This window comes from Cheilinus undulatus, linkage group 21, assembly GCF_018320785.1.
Source record: "Cheilinus undulatus linkage group 21, ASM1832078v1, whole genome shotgun sequence".
Taxonomy (NCBI): domain Eukaryota; kingdom Metazoa; phylum Chordata; class Actinopteri; order Labriformes; family Labridae; genus Cheilinus; species Cheilinus undulatus.
Genome location: NC_054885.1, coordinates 31,215,898 through 31,242,637, shown reverse-complemented (window position 1 = coordinate 31,242,637; position 26,740 = coordinate 31,215,898). Strand labels below are relative to the sequence as shown.

At 41.1% G+C, this 26,740-nt stretch overlaps 1 protein-coding gene across 7 annotated transcripts in view; it reads left to right on the top strand.

Annotated features, from left to right (window-relative positions):
• The window catches only part of LOC121529537 (BAH and coiled-coil domain-containing protein 1), a 131,307-nt gene that overhangs the window by 23,886 nt on the left and 80,681 nt on the right, over nt 1-26,740 (top strand). The gene's annotated exons all lie outside the window — the stretch shown is intronic.

Below are 26,740 nucleotides of genomic sequence, written 5' to 3'. Positions count from 1 at the left end.
GTTGAGGCTTTGTTTGGGGTAACATCCACCCCTCTTCTTCAGTGGTCTGCTTTCACATCAGAAAAAATGTTCCTTGCCTGAGCACACTTGCACATATACCAGGATGGGAATTTAACTTTTTCGTCTACCTGCCATTGTGGTGGGTTGATTAAAAATCTACCATCCAGAAACATTTTTACCAGCCACTTTATTTTAACACGCAGCATTATTTAATAAGGTATTATAAAATAGCTAAGCCTTATAGCGTTCACGTTAAAGGCTATTTGATAAGAGAGAGTTGGTGCATACACAATCCAAACTGTCACCTCATTTTTCGTCCAGTTCGTCCTGTTTTCAGCCATGCAAACATCTGCTGTGCTTCCTACTATGAATTCAAAGGCCTTTTCCCGACTTAATTTTGTGTGCTTTTCCTGTAGTCTCTGCAGTTTAACTACCTTGCATATGCAAAAAGCATGACTTTTTTTCAAACATACGTTTAGCAGATATACTAGCTGGAGTGAAGAACCACTAATTTTATCTACCTGCCCCAGTCGCCCATAGGTTGAGCAGATTCACCTGACACTGCTCAAAAGTCCCTGCAATTGGCCGGTGGTTGTTGCTAATATTCCACCCTGGTATGTACACAGTAGGATACAGTAGGTGGCGGTATACATTTAGTAGGTTTGCAAATCCACTGAGAAAAAAGAAGCGACAAATAAAGGTGCTGGAAAAAAACAATTCACGCCAGAATCCCAAATATAAATTTCTCTGATTTGGTATCAGCAGACATTAGCTTAAAAAAGGCAAATATTGTTATCAGCAGATATCAAAATCTCCGTCAATATTTGCATCTAATATTTTGGCCATGAACACCAGCATATATAAACTGTAAATTTTGTCCATAAATACTAGTAAATTTGTGGAGTTTTAGGTTGGACCAACAGACCTAAGTTGAGGTCTTCTTCTTTATTCATCTTCATTCTTTAAATTTTGAAGAGTGCATTAAGAAAAAAGTTAGTTTCTTTTTCATCCTCAAACCTTAAATTGTGTTCAAAGGACTGAATTTTTAGTTATGTAAAACATATTCAAATATCGGTATAGATATCGGTATCAGCTAAAATGAATCTGTAAATATTGGATATCGGCAAAAATCCAATATTGTGCATCCCTAATTCTAAATTGATTCACAATGCCCAAAAATCAAGATTTTTTTCAATATTCTTTTTAACATACAGCGCATTTTAAAGAGAGAAAGTTTAAGCTCTGTACATGAGCTCCCCTCTTCCCTGCTGGTCGGCTTTCACATAGCTGTGCCTGAGTAGCCTTGCGTAGTCCAATACATAGTCATAGTCCAATACACTAGGTGGCAGTTATACTTGTAATTTCCCATCCAATCAATAATAAGTTTAACTCATAATTCCGCTGCCAACTACAATCAGATCAGATGTTAGCCATTTAACCAGCAAAGTGCATGCACATCCAGTTGATTTGCAAATCCACCAAGTGAAAGAAAGAGGAACAGACAACTGAGGAACCATTCCTCTTGACACTTGTTTATGCAGTGTGCAGACAATAAAGTCCATCCTGCAGGCAGTGTTAATTTTGACAGCTATTTTTAATTTAAGTCTTAGTTTTTAGGTGAAATTTCTTGTAGTTTTAGTCTCATTGTAGTCAACGAAATCTTGGACTTTTAGTCCAAGCATTTATTCTCTTGCCTAAATCTGGGACCAGATCATGTTAGTGTGTTCTAAGCACTCTGCCTAACCTGGGGTCCCTGCTTTCTACAGCTGAGAGGTAGAATAGCTGTAGATAGGTTGTGTTTTGATGGATTTACCCACAGTGAAGAAATGTCACAGATCTTGAATGTCTGATGAAAACTACACTACATTTTAGTTTAGTTTTAGTCATCTTGATGAAAACTACATTTCATTTTAGTTTAGTTTTAGTCATCTTGATGAAAACTACATTTCATTTTAGTTTAGTTTTAGTCATCTTGATGAAAACTACACTACATTTTAGTTTAGTTTTAGTCATCTTGATGAAAACTACATTACATTTTTGACAGTTTTAGTCATCACAAATCTATCTTTGGTTAGTGTTAGTCTATTTTTTGTCATGGAAAAAACGCTGTCAACGAACATTTTTGGTCAGTTTTAGTTGATGAAATTCACACTGCCTGCAGGCTAACATGAATGTTTTTTATCTTTTTTTTTTTTTTTTTTAAACCAGCAACCCTCTTTGGACTTCTACATCTACTTTGCAACACACAGAATAAACCGGTTCTGTAACAGGAAGGTATGATGGTTTTTGTAGAGACAGGAGACAAAAACTGACTTTAAAACTGTACTTGCTGATGAGTACGCAGTACAGGGGCGTGGTTGCATTAACATCTCCCATGTACCGCGCTTGAGTCCATATGAATCGTGCCTGAGACCACCTCTCCAAGCAGGCTCAGGCACAGTACCTGAGTATCGGATGCTTCCATTTAGGCTGAATGAATGGAAAGGGACTTTTGGGTCCGTGCCTGGGTCCCTAACGTGAAATCACTCTAAGTTCTGTAATGATAGTAGAGCCAATACATACAAAGGTAGACAAAACAGTTGGCTACTCTCATCTCGAAGGTGTAACCAAAATCTAAAGTAAGTTGCAAGTAGTTATGTTCCTTGGTGTATAATATCTCATGCGATTAGATGTAAAGTGTCCTAGTGTTTGGCCGGTCAACCTAGAGTCAACCTCTAGATAACTTTCTCTCCATTTACTAGATCAGAATAGTGCTAAACCTAGCTGTTCCCCTAAAATGCTATTGGTGCTTACAGTTAGTGGTTGTTTATATCAGATTTAAGAGCATAATGGCAGAAAATCAGCCATCATTAAGAGAAACTACAGTGGCTACTAGTGATGGGTGGCTGTGTTAGTTTGGATGGAGAGTCTGACTGGGACTGTGGGCCTTAACTGTTAAAAAAATGTTAATGGTTTACTGCAGTTTCTTTTTAATTGCTGTAATCCTGTGAAGTTACTAGTTTCTTACAGAAATAGTGTCACCCAACACTGGTCATAGGCGGGGTTGGTTTAAGGACTTGAATAAAAATACACACCTACAGGAGCTTTTAGAGGTCTAAGGAAGACCTTGGCTGCAGAGAGACTATAAATAGACTCTGGATTTGAAATCATAGGCGTGATGTCCAGGAAATGTGCTCAATTTAATATGGTGATGTGGACAGTGTGTACTTCCCTTTCTAGCCTGGTGACTGACTGGTGAAGTATGTGGAGAGAAGTGGTCATCCTCCTTAGCAGCACACTTCCAGACCAGAGATGTCTGTGTATGCATGGAAACTGGATGGATCAATACCACTGTCATGGCGGAGGTGGACTTAACTATGCAGCTGTGTGGGAAGGAAAGGCGGATTGGCGTACTGGAACATGTGATGCTGTTGCAGATGCCTGTTATTGTAGTGGAAGGGTTTTATTTAAGCCTGCCGATGTATGTACCCCCCTGTTTTGGTACGTGTATGTAAATGTGTGTATCCCCATTTGACAGATCTTCTTACAGAAAGTGAAGTTGCTTTGAGGATCGATATGGACACACTGTATGCACACACATACACACAACATACACACCCTTTTTACGCTCACTGTCTCATCTGTCAGTTGACAGAGTTTTCTCCAGCTCTGTGGGTTCTCTTTCCAGCCAAGCAGATGGTGCACATTCAGAATGAAAGCAGATCCTAAGTCCTTTTGGATCTCCATCAATCCGGCAGTCTCTGGGACCGTCCTGTGAGGGGTTCAAGTTTCTCAGCATTGACTGAGCCATCCCGGCTTTTCAACCAGGGTGTAGTTGCCACCTTCCTGTCCATTGCTTTTTAATCTCACATGCGACAACAGTCTACATTTACATGCACAAACACTTCGGCTGATGACAGTTGCCCCCGTTGCTCACTTCTCTTTTGCTCCGGGGTGACTCAGCTGATACCACCAACCTTAGCGGGGGGGGGGGCCTTTGCCCTCCTGCCCCTCAACAGTAACATCCACTCTTATTTCATTTATTTTATTTAACCTTTATTTAACCAGCTGAAGACCCACTGAGAACTCTTTCATGAGAGTGACCTGGCCCAGATGTCATCAGCACACTTAGCAATGCAGATTACAAACAATTAGCTAAATCAAACAATGATTTAGAGCTGCAAACTAGTTCTAAAAAGACCATGGTCATGTTGGCTGTTTTCTCATTTTCTCATATGTACTGCTGGTCCTTGACTTTTCCTTAAAGTTGACTTGAATCAGGCTGAGGAGGTTTTAGGCTGTTATTAGTCAGGATAAATGTGCCGCCTTGTCGTGCTGATCAAGGGCTGCTTTGAGTGGCAATTTCAGGAGGATCAATCTAAAATGTCGCCTCTATCCATCTGTTATGGAGAGAAACATCAGAACACACTGTTTTGGATGTCATCAAAACATTTCATCATGGTTTCATAAACCAAATTAACCCCAAAATTTTCAAATTCAAGGTTGGGGAAGTCCAAGCAAACATGCAAAATTATCATTAACAAAAAACTACAAATTAGTTTGATATACAAACAACATTAATTACAATATATTAAAATTGTTTTATACTATTAAAGACAGTATCAAAAATGATGAATAAAAATATGCTTTGATGTAACATGTTCTTTTGTGTGTTGCTTCAGCTTAGCTTGTACAATTTCTCCTGATGTAGTGAAACAAATTTTTTTTTTAATCTAAAATTAACTAATAGCATAAACATCTAATTCACAAAAAACTGAGCACATGACTCTGTGCTGCTGAGTGAAAATATTGTAAAACTAATGACAGAAGGTGGTAGCAGCACCCTGTGTTATCAGACAAGGACACCCAAACTTTCCGGTGATCAGGACAACAGTTCCATCCAAATATATATATTTTTTTCAAATTGTTTATAATACTTGGGTATTATTATTGACCTATAAAAGTGGATCAAAATGTAATGTTTCACGATCATGAAACCAGGTATCACTGATCTATCACTGATTGAACCAGGTTACATGTGCCTTCAACCTCCGCTTTGTGTTTTTAAAATCAGATAAATATAGACGTCAGCAAACTTGATTAATGGCCACATATAAATGTCCATCATGATGGTGTCTTTTACAGTCTGGATCTCTCTTGAGTCCAAATACCCCTAATTCAACCCTCTGAGACTGACATTGTCAGATATGTCAAGAAGAGTAACAGGTTATTTAAAGCTAAATAACTCTGGAACCGTTAGTCTTACCTACATCCTTCTTACCTCTCTGGAAGCCCTCTATTGGGCCGCTCTAATGACACTATCCATGCCTTTGTAACCCTTTTTTAGCGAGCTTTGAGCATACACACCAGTTACTCTGATATCAAATCTCTCTTAATCCATTTTTGACTAATATTTTGATTGTTTCTGCCGCTAGCCTAGCGTTAGCCAACATATTGTTTTCCCGCAATGCTTATAACATGGGCTGTGTAAACCAATGAAAGAGCGTTGAGTCATCGCATTACATTTTGCTAAACTTTGCATGTCTTTTAACTTAGATCCAGGAGGAGGCGGCCTTATTAGCTCATAATGGAGAAAAAGAGAGACAGAGAGCCCGTGATGTGGCTCTCAGTGTCACTGCAGACAGGAAGAGCATGGACTTTTTTGTAAATATGTTAATGTGTTGTGGTTACTCTGTGCCACACATAAAAATCTTGGAATTTTAATTTCTGTTTAGTATTTTCTTTTGCCTTAATAATTCTATAACTTTTTCTTAAATTTAAGTGACATTATTGCATTACACGTATTCTTAAAGACCAGGCTGTCCTGAAAAAAAGGGATGTTTAAAGCTTGACTGTGCACCACAGCGTTGATGTTTTACCAGACAATACGTCCAGGTGAGATAAAATGTTTAAAAACAGCTTATGGGCTCAGATGATTCAGTGGATATTAGTAGCTTTTTGTCCTATTTCCATCCACTCCCCCTTGAGCATACAGTCATGTTTCAGAATGTTTTGCCACTCGACCCATCTGAGCAGGCATGTCACGGACATTACCTCCATAGTAGAGTCAGACAAGTCGCTGTCAGTAACTCGACTCTCCTGTCATTCTCGTGTATGGGAACAATTCCAGTAGGCCAATCAAACGGCCTGATGAAGCTATAATTGTAGCTCAGCTTTACTGTGTGTATAAACATACTGAGTGTGTGGTTTGCATATAGCAAAGAGCTCTCTTCAAATTCCTTCGTCCATCCTTCATACCTGCAGTGGCAGTTGTACCCCCGAAGCCATGGAGCCTTCCCCCTCCAGCCCCCCCACTCTGTGTGATTTTATGTGACAGAACGAGCAGGATTTATTTCAGCACGTGTGTTTGGATCTTTTAACAGGGCTGGTTTGAAAGCGCGTCACTTTGAAGCCTGCAACTACTCCTAACTGTAAGTGATTTTATGAGACGTGTTTCTGTGCCAGTCAGTCAGGCCGCTGCGCCACAACCAGATTTGTGAGAAGCAATGGGGATGCCATTCCAGCACAAACCATCTGGGAGAGGGGGACGGGAGAAAGTGTGCGTTCTTCTGCACATATGTTTGTGTAGGTGTGTTTGTGTGCATGTAGAAGGGGAGAGTTGGTTAGCGCTGGCTGTGAGAGGGAGAAAAAAGTTTGGCTTCTTAAGGGAGGCCTCGTACTGCCCCTGCCTGCGACTACTGATTTATGAGCTTGTGAAGGAAATCTCTCATTTGTCACTTTTCATCTCTTTTCTCCACATCATCCTTTTTTTCTCTCTCTCATGGAATTCAGCTTTTTCTTAAATCTTCTACTACTCCTAGAGAAAAATAAAGAAGAAAGAGAGTGCTGCTGTCTGTCTGTATCTTGTTAAAGCCATGGCAAACAGAAGGCTTGTCTTAGTGGGTATGTTTTTGTAAATATTCATAGCTGTTGACATGCTAGCGTAATGTGTTTTGTTTGTGGTTAGTATGCGTGTCATTAGGCAGTGTATACTTTCTGCCTGTAAATAATTCAAAGCACTTGTAATGGTGATGTTTCTGCTGAAAGTGCTTTGAAAGTTAATGTTGGGAGAATAACACATAAGGTCTGAATACTCTGAGAAAAATATGCATTTCTGTTTTTTCAGATTATGTTTGTTTATGTGAAGCATGTTTCTGACCACAACATGTTAGCATGTATAACACCTGCAAATGTAGCCTAATTAATGCCCACGAATATAAAAAAACAGAAACATGCAGCTTTTAATTTAATAATCCCACACATTTAATAGCAGTTACCTGCTGCAAATGTAACAACTATTATATTTGTAGGAATAAATTGCATTTAAGTGAAGGTAGAAATTTCTGTCTCTCGAAATTGTATTAGCATAGCATCTTTACAATTGCCAGTGGGTTCAAGTCAGTTTTAGCTCAAGTCACATCAAAAAAACGTAGTGATGGTGATTTTATTTGTTCGCCATGAAGCAAGAAGTAGGTTTTAAAACACCGGAAGAGCCATGAATCTTTGCAGAGTGGATTAAAATGTCTCAAAACAGTGCTCTGATGAGATTATAAATATCGTACAGACATTGTGCAAACTTCTTGAGACTAAAAACAAATTTTGCATGGATGGGGATTTGAAGTTTTGGTAAAATAATAATACTGGCCGGGTGAACATTGTCTCTGAAAAAATTGTGCTAAGAATCATGTCTCTACCAATGTATTAAGACTCTGAAAAAACTACTTCCTGCTTCAGGGCGAAAAGCAAAAAACAAGCTGGAGGAACAGTGTTTCTGTACAATATTTATAATTTACTCAGAGTGCTGTTTTGACATATTTTAATCCACTCTACCAAGATTCATGGCTCAACCAGTGTTTTAAGACTCTGAAAAACTACTTCTTGCCTCATGGTGAGAAAAATGTGCCATTTCTTTATATGACTTGAGCCAAGCTGACTTGAACCCACTGACAGTTGTAAAGCTGCAATGACACACAAATGAACACGACCTTTATTTTTCATGTTTACATTATATTTGTGGGAAGTTCCTTCTAAATGAAATAGTTATTACATTTACAGGAGGCAACTGCTATTACACATGTGGGGCAATTTATAATGCTTGTGGGATTGTTACATTAAAAGCTGCAGATTTCTGTCATGTTTGTTGGCAGTTATTATCATTATCTTGACACATCCTAATTCACTTTGCTAAGATTCATGGCTCTGCCAGTATTTTAAGACTCTGAAAAAAACTACTTCCTGCCTCATGGCGAACATAAACTGCCATAATTACATTTTTAGATGTGACTTAAGCTGACTTTAACCAACTGGCTGTTGTAAAAAAAAAGCTTCAACAACCAAACACCGACCACAAACATTAAGTTTTCATGTTTACATTACATTTGTGGAAAGTAATAACAACTTTTACAAGTGGAAGATTTTTACCTTTCACAGTTGTAATATTTCCCTTTAAATATAATACTTAATATTATGTTTGTGGGAAATTTGTTTTTATGTCTACAGTAAGCAAATGCTTTTACATTTATGGGAAATTTATGTGTTTATGTGTTTGAGGGGTTATTACATTAAAAACTGTAGAATCTATTACGTTTGTGGTTTATTATGTTGGGGCAGTTGTTGCAGGTGGTACAGCATGTTGTTAACATAGTTCAAGCCCCAGACAGGTGTTTTTTCTACAGATTTATCAGACACTGAACACCTCAAAGAAAAGATAAGTTAATAACAATGCTGACTAGATTTTATGTTTTGTTAAAGCAGCTTGCTCTGTGGTAGATCAATAAAGAGGTTTTCTGAAATGTCAATGCAGGACTTTGATGGTAAAATCTACTTCCAGAACCAGAGCTGCTGCAAAAATGGGTGGCCACTGTTGAGCTCTTTGTCTGCTAGCCGGCACATTTCTGCCCCCGGGTCACAGCCAGGTCATCTGCAGACTGAAGTCTTAGCATGTGTATGTGTGAACGTCAATGTTCCCTCATCATGTCTTTATGTGCCTGTGTGCACCTTACTCACTCAGGTGTTACCCATAAATCCACCTCACCCTTTCCTGGCCCTCTGAGGACGCAGCAGTTACGGGGGCTTCACCCTTTTTCAAAACGTGGGAGGGGGAAGGTAAAGGGTTAGAAGGGAAGGGAGATAAACGAGGGAGGGGGCTTAATGAGTGCCCTGACTCCCATGATTATGGGACTGGCTGATAGAAATCGGGATCTTTTTCAAAGAAGTCAATTAACCCCCTTCCCCTTCCCTAATTATGCGTGGATTGCTCCACTGGCTCTGTACTGATAGGGTTGCACAGTTCAGCGGAAGATGCCGACTCATGCTGCTGGAGTCTACATGGGTTTGTGTGAGCTGTGACAAGGATTTATTTTTTCAGAATGTGTTTGGAGGAGGGCATTAATGTGTCAAACGTGATGAGATTACGATAAAAAAATCAAGACATTCAAATGTTACAAGTAGCATCAGTGACATGGTATTTTGTGAGTTTAGGCACACCCAAGGCTGAAGACAGATACTACTCACTGTAGCGTCTTCCTGCTCCCACAGTGACGGAAAATGTGAACACTGATGCACCATATTACTTTGAAAACCAAGTCAAAAGGAATATGCACCTTGTTATATATATACTTTTGCTTTTGCATTTTGCTGTTTTATTAAGTATTCTATCCCTAACAAGTTCCATTTTTTTCATGACTTGGCTGAGCTAATGTTTTGAATTTTAATCTTCCCAAAACTCCTTATTTTGAATAGAAAATAGAGCCGATTTTTATTCAAACAAGACGTGAAGTACCCCTAACTTAATACAGTATAAATAACAGAAAAGCACAACAAAAACTTTTTCTTGAGAAAATCTTTGAGATCGTTAGCCTCAATCTGGGTTACTTACACTGAGATCATTGCAAATGCACATCAACCAGGGATCAATGCACTTCAGTGAGTCATTTTTTACATGCTCTCCTGCATATTTCTTAATGGGTATGTGATGTAAATCACGTACAACACTGTTATATATGATTTATATGTGATGTAAATCATATAAAGCATTTAATTTCATTCATTTTTTGGCCATTTTATGTTGCTATTTTTATTCAGTATTCTACCTGTAGTAAGTTCTTTTTTCTCATGGATGATCAAGCTTATATTATAACTTAAATCTTGCAGAAGTTCCCTCTTTGTGTCACAGTTAGAGCAAATTTTATTTGAAGAGGAGGTTAAGTGCCATTAGCTTAAGGCCGAACAAACAAAAGCAAAAGCACACTAAACACTATACAAAGTATCTGGGAGAGTCAGGTCTTTTCAAAGCAATTCTAGGAAGGTGATTGGACGAATGTTCCATCTGTCATGCGCAATTTGGGGCAATCAGAGTGACAAGAAAAAATGAGGTAGTCAGGCGCTGCTGTAGTTTATGAACAGTGGAGGTTGTTGGTGGATCAAACTCATGCTGAGGCTGGTCAAGAGAAGTGCAAAAACATTTTCTCCACCAAGAGAAGCTTTCAGTGCAGTTCTTTGCTCTTGTTTCGATAAAAAATGGGGCCCAGCTCTGATAAAACTTAAGCAATACTATAGCTACATAAGCTAAATGCTATACCGGTGGCAGCCATTGCTATTAGCTTCTAGTACAATTAAACCCTACCCGTAACTACTGCTTTGTTCTCTTCAAATGATGCTGATTGGTCAGGTCTGTTTTCTGACCTGGCACAGTCGTTTCAGACTTGAGCTTTGCAAGATGGATCTGCCTGATGACAGACATGGAATCTGGCTAATCTATCTACTTTGCAAGGATAACACAGAAGAACATTTTCTTTAAACTTTGGTCTTAATTGTAAGCTATAATCTGGGTTACTTAAACACTAAACTGGAGCGCTTGATCAGTGCAAATGCTGTCACATTAACCAGGAATTGGTTAACTTAAGTGAGTCATTTTGTACATGCACTCCTGCATATTTCTTAATGAGTAAAAGTGTTAAACTCTGTATTTTACAGAGTAAGCACTTTAAAGTTGTCTCCTACTTCCAAGTCATGGTTTCAGACCATACTGGTGTAGCAGTGCAGCACTCATTTTTTGGTCAACTTCATGCAATGCATTTCTTTGCATGCATTTAATTCCTAAATAAAGGCACTTGCAAGACTTGCTTTACATTATTAACATGGACCTTTCCGAAAATGTAGAATGATTAATTTTAAACATGCAATTTGATTATCCATCAAAATTTAAGCATATTTGAAAAAAAAAGTCATTTAACAGCTGTAGTGAGCTGTCTGCTGGGTTTTTCCTGAGCCGTACGTTATCGGCAGCTTCATCGACTCTCTTTTTGAATGACAGGCTGAGCCAATACCGGGCAGATCCAGCAGGGGGCTCCACCCCAGGAGGCATCTGGTCATTAGTGCTTTAGTGCTCGTTGATGGCTGAACTCTGTGGTCAGAGTAAATAAGCAGTGTAGTAGAATGTCAACATGACCAGGCGGCTCCTTCACAGCACCCAGTGTTGACATAACTGCTCTCTTATCTGAGAAGTGCAAAGCCCGGCCCCACAATAGAACTCTGTGCCAGAACAAATACAGTATGGAGATAGAAACCACACTCTCCAACGCACATACATTCACACACACTCTGTGAGGGAATGTGTCGCATGGCACTACGAGTCAAAGCTGCTACTGCCGGGAGTCAATATGGCACAAAATCATGCAAAAGTGAAGTTTGGGTCCTGGCGTGGCTGTTCCTGCGAGTCTGGTGTTCATGAGCTCATAGAAATAATTGGGTGTTTAGGATCTCAGTAATCTCTGTAAAAGACCAAGACTTTACCCGCTGTGCTCCAACGGCCGAGACTGAGGGGAAGTCTGACAGTCATGAGACGAGCTCTGCCATCAGGCTTAAGTGAAGGAGCAGTTTATGGAAGATGCAGCTGCAACTATCACTCCTGAGTGTGTGCCAAAGAGAGAGGAAAAGGAGAGGAGAGAGAGGTCGCAGAAAGAAATAAAGATGGTGGCTGTTTGCTTTTCAAACCTCTTGTTTAAGTACCTGTGTCACATTTGCTATTTTTCTGTGTCAAAACATTTCAGTAAGGCTTCTTCCCCTCACTGCCTCACATCACCCTAATAACTCTTCTTTATTCTTCTTCCCTGTCCCCCTCTCTGTCTCCTCCCCCTCTCTCTGTTATGGCCTCTGCCAGGTCTAGACTGAGCTTGGCTCACACTGGCGTTGTGATAACCTGCTGAAAGCTGTTGCTCTCCTGCGGATATTAAGACACCCAGCTAAGGTTTTTCTACTACTTCTTGGGCCCTCTCCTTTTTTGACTCCATTAATAGCTGTCTTCTTTCCTCATATTCCCTAAATACATCTCTGGTCAGGCCAGTCTTGAGGCTTTCTGGCCCAACACGTAGATGCTGACATGTTTTATGGCCAGCAGCGCTGAGTGTGTACTAAAGAAAAATAAGAAAAGGCAATATGTGCACTCATAGGCACACTCTTCAAAGCAGGTTTAATGGTTACTCTGGGATGTGGAGCTTTTATTTGAGACCCACAACACCGCCACTGGTTCTAGTGAGCATAGCCTGTTGGAAAATATATGAGTTTAATTTTCAGCCTGCTAACATGTATGTTAGGATAGTTCACAGGAAAAGTTAGGACACTTTAACATTAGGTATACCTATACCTGCATAGTTACAAGGTAATAAATGAACAACCCACTGCAAATTAACCAAGAAATAAATGAATAACTAATGAAGTGGGTACTCATTAGGCACTAACTGCATACTGGGTACTGAGTACTAGGGCTGGGCAATTAATCGAAAATTAGATTAAATCGCAATATGGACTGCTGCAATTTTCAAATCGCAGAAGATGCCATTTTTATTTAACCTGAAATTTGTGTCAAAATAGCAGTTTAACACTTTTTTTTTGCAGCAGAGATGTTATGCATCACATATCATGCAATCATCCACAGGCATTTTTTTTGAATAGTCTACAAAAATCATACTTTTTTTATTAAATACAAGAATGACATAATAATTACAACTCCCTTCAATACACCAGTTCCTACCCAGTTTGCAATATGAGTCAAAATCATCACAATTAGATATTTTTCAGAATTGTTCAGCTCTAGTTTTAGCTAATATTGAGCTGTTATAATATAGACTGATTCATTGCTTGTGTTTGTTGGTTAAAAAAACACAATATAAGGAACTTAAATAATAATTGCAAATCAAATCGCAATTGCAATATTGGGGAAAAAAATTCCAATTAGATTATTTTACTAAATCGTTCAGCCCTACGGGGTACCCAGGACTGGGCTGGTCCAGACGTCAGGTGCAACCATAGAGATGTGCAGCTGGAAAGGATATCTGGAGAGATGGGGTATAGGCCTGGCACAGGCCTGGATGATGCCATCTGGAGGCCAGAGCAGAACAGGACAAAGGTTTAAGCGGCAAAGTGCCGAACCAGCATATGCTCCCTTACCTGACCTGGTGTATCAATGTAGGGGTCAGGACTGTAGGACGCTGAGAGGGGGTCACCAAATGCCTTCAACAAAACTCCCAGATTAATGCTGAAATCAAAGTAATGTTTAAAAAAGTCAGACTATTCTGAATGTGCATGGCTGTGGCGAGCTATGCTTCAACCACCTTCAGGTACAGTACGGTTCCCCCTATTGGGCACTTTTAGTTTGGGGGTCCCAGGCTGAAAAACCTAGGTGGTAGTTACTTATTCGTTACCTAGTTACTGTGCCTGTTTTGTCTGCCTTATTGTAAAATGTTGCTGGAAAAATATATCTCCCTGTGTGGGGATGTGTCTGAGGATGTGCAATGGCTAACAAAACGAGCAGCTGCAGCACATCTGTTGACTTCCATCAGACACTATAGCCCTCTTGTTACCTCGTAAGGCATCCCTCCTCCTGTGCTGGATCTGAATGCAACCAATAAAAACCATAAGAGGGACTAAAACGTGACTTTCTTTTCCATCCACCTGACCACCGGACTCGATGCAGTCATTGCAGAGAAGACAGACGACACCAATGGCTGCTGTGCAGCCAACCAACAAGACAGACACGCTGTGAGCAGTTGATCAAGATGATATCCCTCCCCTCTGTCTCCCTGCTTTGACCTTGGACTGTGCCTTTTCTACTCCTCGCTGTTAAGCTTACATCAAGCTAACCAGCTGGAGAGGAGAGGCTTTTTATGGCTGCCCTGCTCTATGTTACACTTCATCTGCTCATGTTCGGGTGAAGATGACCTTCTCTCCTCTGTACAGATTGCAGGAAATGCTCCTAATTTTACTCATCTCTGCTCAAGTGTGTTGCTGCAGATGTTGAGCAGGCCCCAGCAGCGGCATTCCATGGATGACCAGTGTCAGCAGTCAGGAGACATAACTCAACTTTAAAGCCTAGTTTGTCAGATGCATTTCATAAAAGAATTTACTGTGAGATTTGGCTGACCTTGTATGTATTTGAGAATGCAGGCGGCTACAGAAGGGAAGAAAGTGTTTATCTGTATGTGCCAAGTCGAGTATTGTCCTTATGGCTAGGAAGCTTTGCAACAACAGAAGTCAAGAAGCTGCACGCGTCTCATACAGTGTGTTCCTTTCAAGGTAACACCGGGTATCGTTTGGCCTTGGCTACAGGTGCCCTCCCTCTTCTTGGCTGTAGGTTATCAGAACAAAAAATGCTTACATTTGTCTTGCACAACGCTACAAGAATTAAACATTTCTCCTTTGTTCCCTTTGTGAACCAGTGGCAAATTATATTCAGGGCTGCAGAAAGACCTTGGGCTGGCTGGCGCGGCGGCTCTCGGCTCCGTTATCTGCGCTGTTCTGTCTCTGAGCCTCTGACAGGCTACATCAGACGGAGAGAAGCCAGAGCAGGGAGCTGCCTTCTGTTTCTCTCGCACACATCACTCCCAGACTTTATCATATTACAGGCCAATCAGAGAGAACTCAGAGGACAGAGGTAAAGCAGTGTCTTCTACCAGCACTGACCTAAAAGAGGCGCGGCCACAGGTGGAAGAGGGAGGGGAAAGAGGAAGGAAGGACATGACATTCCGATGAGCCCTGGTCACCAGTTGAATGTTGGGATGCTGATTTATGGGTGATTTTGTCAGAGGGAGGGGTGAACCTGTGACTCCCCATAAAACAAGACGTTCATTACCCTGCCAGACCTCAGGAAAACTGATGGACCAACAAGAGCAGAGAAACAGAGTGTAAGTGGGACGAGAGAGTGGGAGTGAAAGCGGTTTTTAAAAACCCAAAAAATGAAGAGAAAGTGTTTCCATTTTGAGGCACGCGGATGACTGCAACTGAGGGAAGAGAGCAGGGCGATGAGGGAGGACAGAAATATGGAGCTGAGCAGCAGGGGGAAGGAGGCAGAGTGATGGAGGAATGATGGAGAGGGTGTGAGGACGGAAAGGGAAAACTGAGAAGGGAAATGAGTGATGGGGCTCGAAGGAGCAAAGGGAGAACAGGGGATGAAAGTGAAAAAGGGAAGACAGCAGGCAAAATCCGCTCCGTGAATCGAGCTGCTTGCAGATTTATGTGGTGTTTTGGGTATCATTATACATCAACCAGAAGAGATGGAGAGACTGGAGCAGTGTGATGCCTATGGGTTTGTGTGTGTGTTTATCTGTGTACCACACTTTTATTCTCCATCCTCACGCTGTTCATGTCTGCTCCAAAGCAAACTGACTGCTGAATTCGACAGAACACACTTGCCTGTGGTGAGCTAACATCCACCCACATCCACACTCCACTTTTCCAAAGCTTAGCTATCTAGCACTGCTGGTTGAGAGAAGAGAGGCTTAGACCACCCAGGACTGGGTAGTCAAAGTGGTGCTTTGATGTGGCACAAGCATATGTGCAGTGCATGGGTACGATCTCTGCTGAAACACGCTCGCAAAATGCAGTTTTACTGCCTCCTGTGCGGCATCGTTACTTCTCGTCACTGGAGTGCTGGGAGAGAACTGGATGCTATTGGAAAAAGGTGACTTTGGGACATCTTCTCCCTTTGTGATTCAGTATATTGTGATGTGAATGAGTACACGAAGTTATGCCGAATAAAAGGGAGTTTCTACAAGCTTCAGTATGGCAAAACCGAAAGCTTAAATTTGGCAAGAGGATCTGGCTGCAGACCTCTATGGTGGGGCATTTGGGCTTATCTGTTGCAGACCTCTACAATGGGGCGACATCAACCATGGGACAGGAAGGGATGCATGTTACCCAAGCCCCAACAAGAATGACATACTGAATGATGTATATTTGACGCTTGCTGTCAGAGGTTACGGTACGAGGCTAATTTTCACAACAGCAGAATTTTCTGTATTAAAAAAACAAAATACGGTGCGCTGGTAGTCGAGCGGTTAAGGCGCGCGCCATGTACGCAGGTGACCCGGGTTCGAATCCGGCCCATGGCACTATTTCCTGCATGTCTCTCCCCGCTCTCTTCCCTGTTTCTGACTCTATCCACTATCCTATCTAATAAAGGCAAAAAGGCCAAAAATAAATCTTAAAAAAAAAAAAAAAAAATACTCAGGGGGATAAATTTTGATTGAACACACCACAAACTATGGAAAACCCAAAGAGGGTTAGGGTTAGGCACTCAAAACCTGAACGTTAGGGGGAGGGGGGAGGGGCATAAATTTAAAAATTACACACCACAAAGTAACGAAAACCCAACAAGGGTTAGTATGTCACTTCCTGCCCCATGGTCGAGGTCGCCCCATTGAAAAGGTCTGTAACTGATGAGCCCAAAACACCCCACCATAGAGGTCTACAGCCGGATGCCTTAAATATGAAAAAAACAAAATGCCTTCAATTTTGAAAAATAATTTTTTATTGTGATTATTTTGACTCATAATGCAAATGCGATGGGCCCTTAGACCACTGGCAGTTTTCAGGCCCCCGAAACCCCCACAGCATCACCAGGGGCTCATGGCAACCCTGCTACCTGCCCTGATGCTACTCTAAGCCTAGCTTATGTGCCACATGCACCCTGAAGGTGCAGGTTTTGTGATTTTTCCACACCCCTGGTAATGTCGAAGGACATCCAGAACACGGCCTGGGTTGTGTCAATCATCCCTCCCACCACATCTACGTCTTACTCAGCCTCGGTTTTTGGCCCAAACATGCCTAGAAGTTCTGCACAGTACTGTATAAACCAAGCTTGTGTTGAAAAACAGTCCTCTTTTTAGAAAACTTGTCACAAGTCCAGACTTTTGCGATGTGGTCAGTGCAAAATTTAACTCTGAAATAACAATAAAAATTGCTATTTATTGTGCAGCCCTAGCTAATGCTCGAACAGAGAGAGAGGGAAAGAGAAGCAGCCACTTCCTGTGCCAAGCAGTGGCAGGCTAAAACACTGGAGCCGTATGGTCACCCTGAGGGAGGGAAAACCTGCCCAGTCTAACCACCTCTGAATTAACCAATTAAGTTCAAAAGTTAACAAGGGACTAATTAAAGAGAATAGTGCTGAGCACTTGTTTTAAACTGCCTTTTTCCCCCAGCCAGGCACGTTTGAATCTGTAACCTGACTGGCCAAGCTGGGGCTGCGTCAACTGAAACATGGCACGCAAGCCGCCCTTAGTCACCCATCTGTCCCCCAGGCCAGAAAACATAAAACCAGTGGATTTAGACTGATCAGTCATCAGCTGTAAAACAAACCAGGTCCAGAGCCTTCCATGTGCTGATTCCAGTGGAACAAGAGAACTTTGAAAATCCCATTTATACGGAGTCATTATTGTTGCAGAACTCAAGAGTGCATTTTAACATTTTGAGTTCATGACATTGAATTTCAGCTCAGTTTTTTTCTTCAAACTTTACATTAAAACCTGCCTTTGTGCTCATCACAGCCTCCTTGAACCTCACTGTACTAAAAATATCTGCTTTCTGCTAAATCTTTAGTTGCTTGCTCTAATTTCCTGTGCTTTTATCCATGCCATTCTCTTTCAGGATGCTTTTGCTTGTTTGTAAATTAGCCACTCTGAGTTTTGTGTTTGTGTGAAACTTTCTCTGTGCAATTGAAATGTATTCCTGCGGTCCGATTTTTTGATGAACCAACCAATAGGAAACAGGTTGACCAACCCAGATCGACCCATCATGTTAGCTCTGCTCGCTTAGACAGTCACAACATTCTATAACACATATGTTAAAAGTCTAAAAGCATAAAATCGCCATAAAACTTTAATAGTAGCCCTTCGATTGACTGGCGACCAGACCAGGGTGTACCCCATCTCTCGCCAAATGGCAGCTGGGATAGGCTCCAGCCCCCCCTGCGACCCCGAACGAGATAAACGGTATAGAAAATGGATGGATGGAACTTTAACAGTAATTTTCAAACATCCGTAAAAGTCAGCTATAAAGTTAATGCAGCATAAATAGCTGAATTATTATTCTACATTTTTAAGAAAAAATTGGTCTTTAGGAGAAACTAAGTTAGAGTTTTGGGGTTGGGAATTAGACTGAAATAATATGTGTGTATGTGATAGAATGATAAGATCATTGGTCGATGCCATACCTGTTGCCTATTGGCAAAAAATAAATTTTCATAGTGCAGAGAAAGTTTGTACTCCTGCAAAAAGTTTCATACATACACAGAGAAAAAATCGGTTAGTGGCACCTTCACGAACCAGCAGAAGCAACCTGAATGAGAGGTTTAAGCATAAGCGTTGGAAATTTGAGCAAAACCATATGATTTTAGAGCAACTCTCAAGCAACTTCCTGTTCTTGGATTTTTTGATTAACCAACCGATAGATAACACGTTTATGATGGACCAATCATGTTTGCTCTGGCCACGTTTCTGTGCTGTTCTCCAGGAGACGTTTGCTTTGATCTTACAAAGACAGTCCCAACGTTCTACCACATACACACTTGTTAAAAATTCGAGAGCCAATAATCATTTTCAAACAAACAGTAATTGTAAAAATTTGTAAAAGACACCAAAAAGTCATGGGGCTTGGAAATTGACTGAGATGATGTGGGTGCATGTGATAGAATGCTGGGATGTCAGGCAAATCAAACATGATTTGTCAATCCAATACCTGTTTTCAGTTGATTGGTTCGGGGAAAAAAATACATTTTGAGTGCACAGATAAAGTTTCGTACGTACATAGAGAAAAATCAAAGTGTAACTTTTACAACATTTGTGTATGTGATAGAATGTTGGGGCTGTATTAGTAAGGTCAAAGCAAATGCCTCCTAGAGAACAGCTCAATGACAACTGCTAGAACAAACATGACCCTTTTCCTATTTGGTTGTTATCATCAAAAAATCCAAGAGGAAAGGTGTGTTTTGAATAGGTAGAGTAAGTTTAGTACGTCGTCTGACAAAACACAGATTGTCTGGTAAAGTTCTGAGCATGCAAAGAAAGTTTTGTACACACAGAGAGAAGCCAGACTGTAGCTGTCTCAGACTTTTACATATGTGTATGTGATAGAGTGTTGGGACTGTGTTAGTAAGGTCAAAGCAAATTACTCCTGGAGAACAGCACAGCGACAGCGGGCAGAACAAACATAACCCTTTTCCTATTGGTTGTTAGCATAAAAAAAATCCAGAGGGAAGAAAGTTTCGTACGTACGCTGAGAAAACAGAGACTGGCTGTTTCACAAACAAGCAGAAGGAGCTGAAATAGACATTTTTTGCGGACAAAATGTGAAAATCTAAGCACAAGAAGGCAGTTTAGACCACATAAGCAGGTTCTAATGGAAAGTTTGATGAAATGTCTGTGCCAAAAATCAATGTCATGCTCTCAAAGTGTTGAAACGTGCCCTTGAGTTTTGCAACAATAATGAGTCTATACATATTTAAGTCAGGAGATTGAGGGAAAATGTTCAAAGTGAAGGACAGTTTGTAGCCATATCTAACATGGCTATTTCCTTCTCACCCCCTCGTTTTTTTTTTTTTTTTTTTTGGTCGTGCAGATGGGTTTTAATGGATGCCAAATGGGAGGTTTAGTGCCTCGCTATTGGCCTGTTGGAGTGTCTTTTTAACACCATCATATTAAATGACTTGTGTTTAGGACTCGAGGCTACGGCGTGCTCCACTCGTTTACAATATGCCTCGGGCGGAGAGTGTTTGTGACTTACCGCTAAAAGTACAAATTTTATCCCTGTGTTGAAGAGGAGGAGGGGGGCTGCTATATTGGCTGCTACTGCCAATAAAAGATATGTGGGTTCTATGACACAATTGTAGTGGGGCTGCGTTGAGCCCTGGAGCCAAATGCAGTGTTTGGAATCAGGCTGACAGCTAGATAGAGAGAGAGAGGTGAGAAATCCCTCTTTGACTCTGCTGGTTTTAAGCGGGGATATCTTTTTGCTCTGATTTTTTTGGGTTTCATTTGAAGGCTGTGACAATTTAAGTTCCTTCATGGTTTATTAGTGTGTGTATGTCTTTCTGTGTGAATGACGAAGAGGGTAAGAGAAGTCAGTGTGCAGTTTTAGGGGTGAAGGACTCCCCGTTGTATGTCAGACCCTGGAGGATTCCTCCCCCTTTCCTCTCTTCCGCCTCCTCCTCCTGTCTTTACCCCCCTTACAGTCATCTCTTCCTCTGTGAGATCCACAATGCTGGGAAGAAATGTGTCATTAACAGGGGAGACCAAAATAATGTTTATGGGCTCAAGCAGCACTGAAATCATTTTCCATATCAGTGCAACTGCATGGGCCCTGTGGGGGAGTAAATCTGATTTTCTCCTCCCTGTGCCAATGGGAAACATCATGGGAAAGAAAACAGATTGGATTGTTAGAGAGATGGCCTGACGCAGCTGTGGGCGGCTCTTTTTGTGTTTGGGTGTGTTGCTTTGTGTGCGTACATGTCGGTGAGAGAGGAAGACCTAGAGAAGGGAAGTGAAAGAGAAAAATGAAAAATAAAACACGGATGTTTAGCGTGCATGTGCGGAGGAGAGGATGAGATTGATGATCCCCACTATGGTAATCACAATTTTATGCCTCAGGAATAAAGAGCTAGAACCCAAAATATAGCAGTGATACACCCTCATGTAACAATGGGTCAGTTAACAAGCACACTCACCAAAGTTTGGACAGATAATAAATGGTTCTCCTTGAAGAGCGAGAAGCTGCCCTGTATACAAAGAACAAAGTGCTTCTGGCTCTGCAAGCACTCAGCAAAATGTCAGGCCTTTATTGGCCATTCCATACGAAACACTTGCATTTTATCTGAACCAAGAGACAAAAAGACAACCGCTTTAGCATAAAGGGGGAATAAAAAAAGCAAAATTCTGATGGAAGAAAAGAAAAAAAAAGTTGGAGTATACCTTTGATACCCAAGGAGCTTGTACAGTGAACTATAATCTCTTTAATGAGCAGAAACAATGAGAAAATATGTTCATTATTATAGTGTGTGTCTCAAATAAGATGTTCCAAGGTGGCTTATTTTCTGTTTGGCTAAATGTGCATTTAAATTCAGTTCAACAACTCAGACCGGCATTGTCATACACAACAAGAGGTGACACGGGTTATTATTAGTGAAATAACTTTTGAACCATGAATCATAGCCTCTTACTTTTTCCTCCTCACAAAGCTAGACATTGCACCATTCCAATGACACTCTCCATGCCTTTGAATTCCTTACAGAAACTTTTCTTGTGAGTCTGGAACCTGGGTGACGTTTAGGGATCTCTAAAGATTAAATCCACACAGGTACATCTGACATTGAACATTGTTTTTTCCTTTTTTTAACCAATTTTTGATTATTTCTGCTGATAGCAGCTTATGCTAATCGCAGTGCTTTGTGAGGGGCTGTCAGCCAATGGCAGGCTATCCCATTGTCATGTCATGCTGAGTCTAACTGCACATGCCTCAACATGATGGAAGCGGCCTGAATAGCTCATAATGGAAAGAAAAAGAGCTGCTTGAATAATGGCAAAATATCGCCAATACAAAGAATCACGAGGAGTAGATATTTGAATATTTTAAAGATTTTTTTTGTCACAGAAAGATGTTTTTGGGTCCCCAGGAGTTGTAAGAACAAGTTTTTGCAAAAAAAAAAAGTCTTAGACATTATTGTTAACTGTGTGCCACACATAAAAATCTTTGAGTTTAGATTTCTGTTTAGTTTTTATTTCGTCTTAATGGTCCCATAACTTTTGTTAAATTCAAGTGACATTAGAGGATGTTTAGAGCTTGACTGTGCACCACAGGGTTGATGTTTTACAAAAAGTCCAGGTGAGACAAAATTGTTAAATAATAGCTAAGGGCTCAGATGGTTAATGTGATTACTTATAACTTTATTTGAGGAGTTATATATGACTCTCAGCAGTCCACACAAAAGTTTCTATTTCCTGGTTAAAAAGAAACGGTCATATTGTGCTGTTCCTATGTCATGCTAACCGCTATGCTTCTCATGTGTCTGTCCAGAGGGCTGGGGAAAGCTCTTACAGGAAGGCAGTGGCTATTTACTGAAGCTACAGCGGCTACTAGTGGTGGGAGGCTTCATTACAACTCAATAGAGAATTCAAAGAGGATTTCAGGCCTGTGTTTATTGAAAAAAAAAAAGATCAATCTTGGGCTGGCAAATTTGATACCCAAATGTAGCTGTTCTGGCTAACCATGTGCAGCCCTAGTCTTAACCCAAAGTAAAATGCAGCAGCTTTTTGGGTTGAAACATGGAATCACTACTACTGTGCTACTGTATTGTCAAAGCCAAACAACTGGCTAGGGAGGCATTGGCAGATATGAAAATTTATGCCAATATTTACAGATGATGTTTTGGTGATTAAAATCTGCCTTTATCAGCTGCAAATATGGTCCATATCTATTTTGTTAGGTTTAAGTAGGACCAACAGACCTACATCAGCTTAAGTTGTTTCCTTATTGGTCATCATTCCTTACTCTTTAAAGTGAATTTAGGTTGGAACTACATTTTGATATCAGTATCAATATCAGTATCAGCTAAGCTTAAGTTGTACATAGCGGCTTTGGATAACAGGAAAAATCCAATGTCATGCATCCCTGCTACTGACCCGATTCTTGTTGTTTGCAGAAAGCTTGAACCTCCTCATTTTAACTTTTAGTGCTTGATTTTAACTCAGTATTTGATGCTTTTCAAATTGTAGTGAAGCACAATACTTCCACCATAATATACGTATGTATCAGATAAATTACTTATTTTTAAAAAGTACTCAAAAAAGAACAAGTACACCAAAAAGCTACTCATTGGAGAAAGTTATTTTCCACCTCTAGTCGAGTCCATGTAAAACTCCATGCTTCTGTTACTATCTCGCTCCCTACATCATGAATATTGAGGTTCTCAGAGAGAGACTGAGGAATTAAAAGCACAGTTAAGCGATTTTGTGTTGTGACATTGCGTTTCTTGTGTGTGCTATTAGATCCATGTTGTGGGAGTTGAGATTGTGAGTGTGCATGAGGGGGCGGGTGTAAAAGGAAGGTAATGGGCCTTGAGCTCATTTGTCCTGGCCTGGTCCTGCTGCTGTTTCGCATCTGTCCTCCCACCTCCACTGTCCTGGTCTGGAATGTCTGCTTGTTCTCCACACAAGGCCGGTGACTCAGCTCTCTGTTTCACTTTCACATGGATCACAGAAAGATCGTCCAAACATCCAAGATCATCCAAGCCTTTTGCCCATTAACTCCTTAGCCACTCTCACGCTACACATTGGCTATGCTCTTTGTTGATATTGTGCATGGGTTGAACTACAGAAAGCATCAACATTAAGGCAAACATTGGCATAAGTAGACTCAGTTGTCATTCCATTTCGGAGCCCATCCCTTCTGTATTCGGTTTTAACCACCAGATCAGGAAGACTTTAAAAGCAATCCACCTGAAATTTAAAACAAAATCCGTTCATTAACCGGATTCATTAACATCAAACCTACCTCACATGCTCTCCCCTTAACATCCTTACCTTTACCCCCGCTTCCTCATCCTCCCGTGGCCTTCACCCACACTGTTAAACCCTTCAGCCAGCCCTTACTTTGACAGCCAGAGGTCTTATTGGCTCTTAAACGACACGCTTCCTGTCCCGCTCCTTAGCAAATAGCCGCATTGGAGCTGTGTGTCCAGCTCTTATTTACAGTACCCATAAAACGCCTCTTCAGCAGGAACCTTTCCAGACATTGCTATCTCTTCCTGTCTGCCAAACCCCTGCCCCCACTACCACTGCTGTTGGCACAGGAGTGATGGGATAAGAGGTGGACCCCTTTTGAAAATAATGGCTTTGATAATAAAGGAGGTTTTATGAATGATTAATGCTGTAAAGTTTAATAAAGAGGTGAGCCAGGTAGTGTCATATATGTAATACCTGCTAGAGATGTACAGGTGGGATGTTTGTATGTTCTTTGTTTGGCTGCCAAAAGATACAGTTTTAAAATCACCATTAATTGCTGGATTTTGATAGTTCATGGTAATTTTTTACAACTTAATTATGTTTAAAATTCAGTTATTTTACATTTAAAATGTATTATCTAAATGAGTACTGCACTGCTACACCAGTGGGGTCTGAAACTCTTTATGGTTCATGCACTTAAATACAGATTCTCAGAGATCCAAGTAAATTAGAATAGTGTATTTATAATCACGTAGCTATTAATAAATGCAAAAATAGTAACAATTGAAATTTCAAACCTAAAATGTCCCTCTCTGTTGTCTCTCTTGCAGTTGTCATTCATACTCTTCATTTAATATCCTGGTTTTACCTTACTATTAGCCCACTTGCATGTGTAAGAATGACTTTACATTCTGCATAAAGCGACTTTGCAGTTTCTGTGATGAAGTAATGAATAGACATTTACCAGCATAACTCACACTGTCTGAAGCAGCTGCATGAAGGCTTCATTAACAGTGCCGCTGTCAGGCTCATGTCCTTATGAATGAAGTGCTGCTTTTGATCTCCTGATTCTGTTTAGCAGTTGAGGGAAATTTTGACTTAAGCAATATTCAGTCATCATACGTATTTGCCGATGACCCTAGCTGTTGTTGCTAACTGCTAATTAGCCTGGTGTCGCATGTTGATGAAGATTGGTGTTGCTGCAGTGTTTTACCTTGTTTATTGCACAGCTTGCATGACTCACTTCCCACTCCCGACATCCTGGTGTTTGAAGAAACCTGAAATGATCCAGTATCTTTGCTTTTAGGGGCTGTCCACACAAAGACGAGTATAGTATCTCAGTGTTTCATCCACATGGAACAGGTATTTTGGAAGCCTGAAAACGGGTCTTAGAGTGAACCAATAAGTATACATCACCCTTGCGTTTCTTGGTATACAACCAAGTGCATTTTTCCTCAGTTAGTCATGTCATAGTCTACTTAACCTTAGTCTTGCTGGCAGTAGAAAGACACTATCATCTAAGATACAGGAGTGTGTACGAACTTGTTTTGGTGTTAGGGGTGCGCTGCATCATGCAGTTTAATGACTGCTGCTGTCTGCTGGCTTTTTTGTTAACTGCACCATGGGGGATTAAGTGGCAGTATCGATTCTGTGACATCTATGTCGATGCATGTATCGGCAAGGTGCTAATGCAGACTTACCATGTAGGCTACAGCCTAGCTTTGGTGCAGAAGCATAAATCGGGGGTTAAGCTGGAGGTACTTAACTTCTGTTTGGATGAAGTGAAGTAGCTTTAGCTGGAGCAAATACGAATGTAAACTGAAAGCAACCACATTAATGTAACCAGGGAATAAAGAGCTTGCTATGGATAGTAAAGAACATAGAAATAGATAAAGGAAATGGTAAAGAGGTGAAATGACATGTCTACTTTGTAATAGGGGAGGGGTTTTAAGGGCACAGGGATGTTATTTTCCATCACTATGGGAGCAGGAAGAAGCTATGGTGAGTAGTATCCAGCAGCTGCCTTGCTAGGCTAGCTAATTACAGTGTGCCTTAAATGAGGAAATAGCTTGTGATTAATGTGGTTGAATTAATTTAATGCACTACTTTTGGACGATTAATGCTGACAGCCCTAGTTCTTTTATTGTCTGTATGAGGATGTCCATTGTCTCAGGGTCCCAGCCATGCCCATTTAACATATTTGTTTAAGATTAGAATCTTTCTCATGTAATCATTTACACTGTATAAACAGCTGAACGACATGCATGGGTGATGTGCTTATTTGCATAGCAGTTCTGCAAAAAAATGTCTCAAAATTCCAATTCCCAGCCTGCCGTCTCTTAAATCGCGAGCAAGTGGCTGACCACAAAGCCACTCTGCAAACACAGGCTGTCAACTTCAGCGGGACGACCACCAGATTCACACACAGAGGCTCACATATGCTCACACTCCCACACACTCTCTGCTGCTCTTTCACCCTCAGAGTTTCTCACAGTCTCTCACACCCTTATCTACACTTCAAGTCCAAACTCTCTCCCCTTCTCACCCCTCCTCTGGATGTTTCTCCATAGCACAGACACTCTCTCTCACTCTCCTCCTCCATCCATTCCTCCAACTGCTTCTCCCTCTTCCACCCCCGCACTGACCACATCCACTAAAGTCACTCCACAGGCACGCAGTGTGGAGAGTGTCGGAGGCGTGCGCTGCTGGCACTTTCCCCCACCCCTGCACTGGGCCCTGCTCCAGAGCTGGACCGCCTGCATGCGCTCCCTCTCTCTCATTTCTGATCAGAGCAGCCTCTTACTAGAGTCAGCCCCACTCCTTCAGCCCCACCTTTCAACCACCCACCAACCCAAAAAGACAACGTCAGGGAAGGAGTTTATGAAGCAGCTACAACAACAACGACCAAAAAAGCCCTCCTTGCAACAGTTGTTTCCGAAATGAGGAGGAATTTGGCTACCAGTTGCGCTAATGTTTTCAAGATGAATGACTGTTTG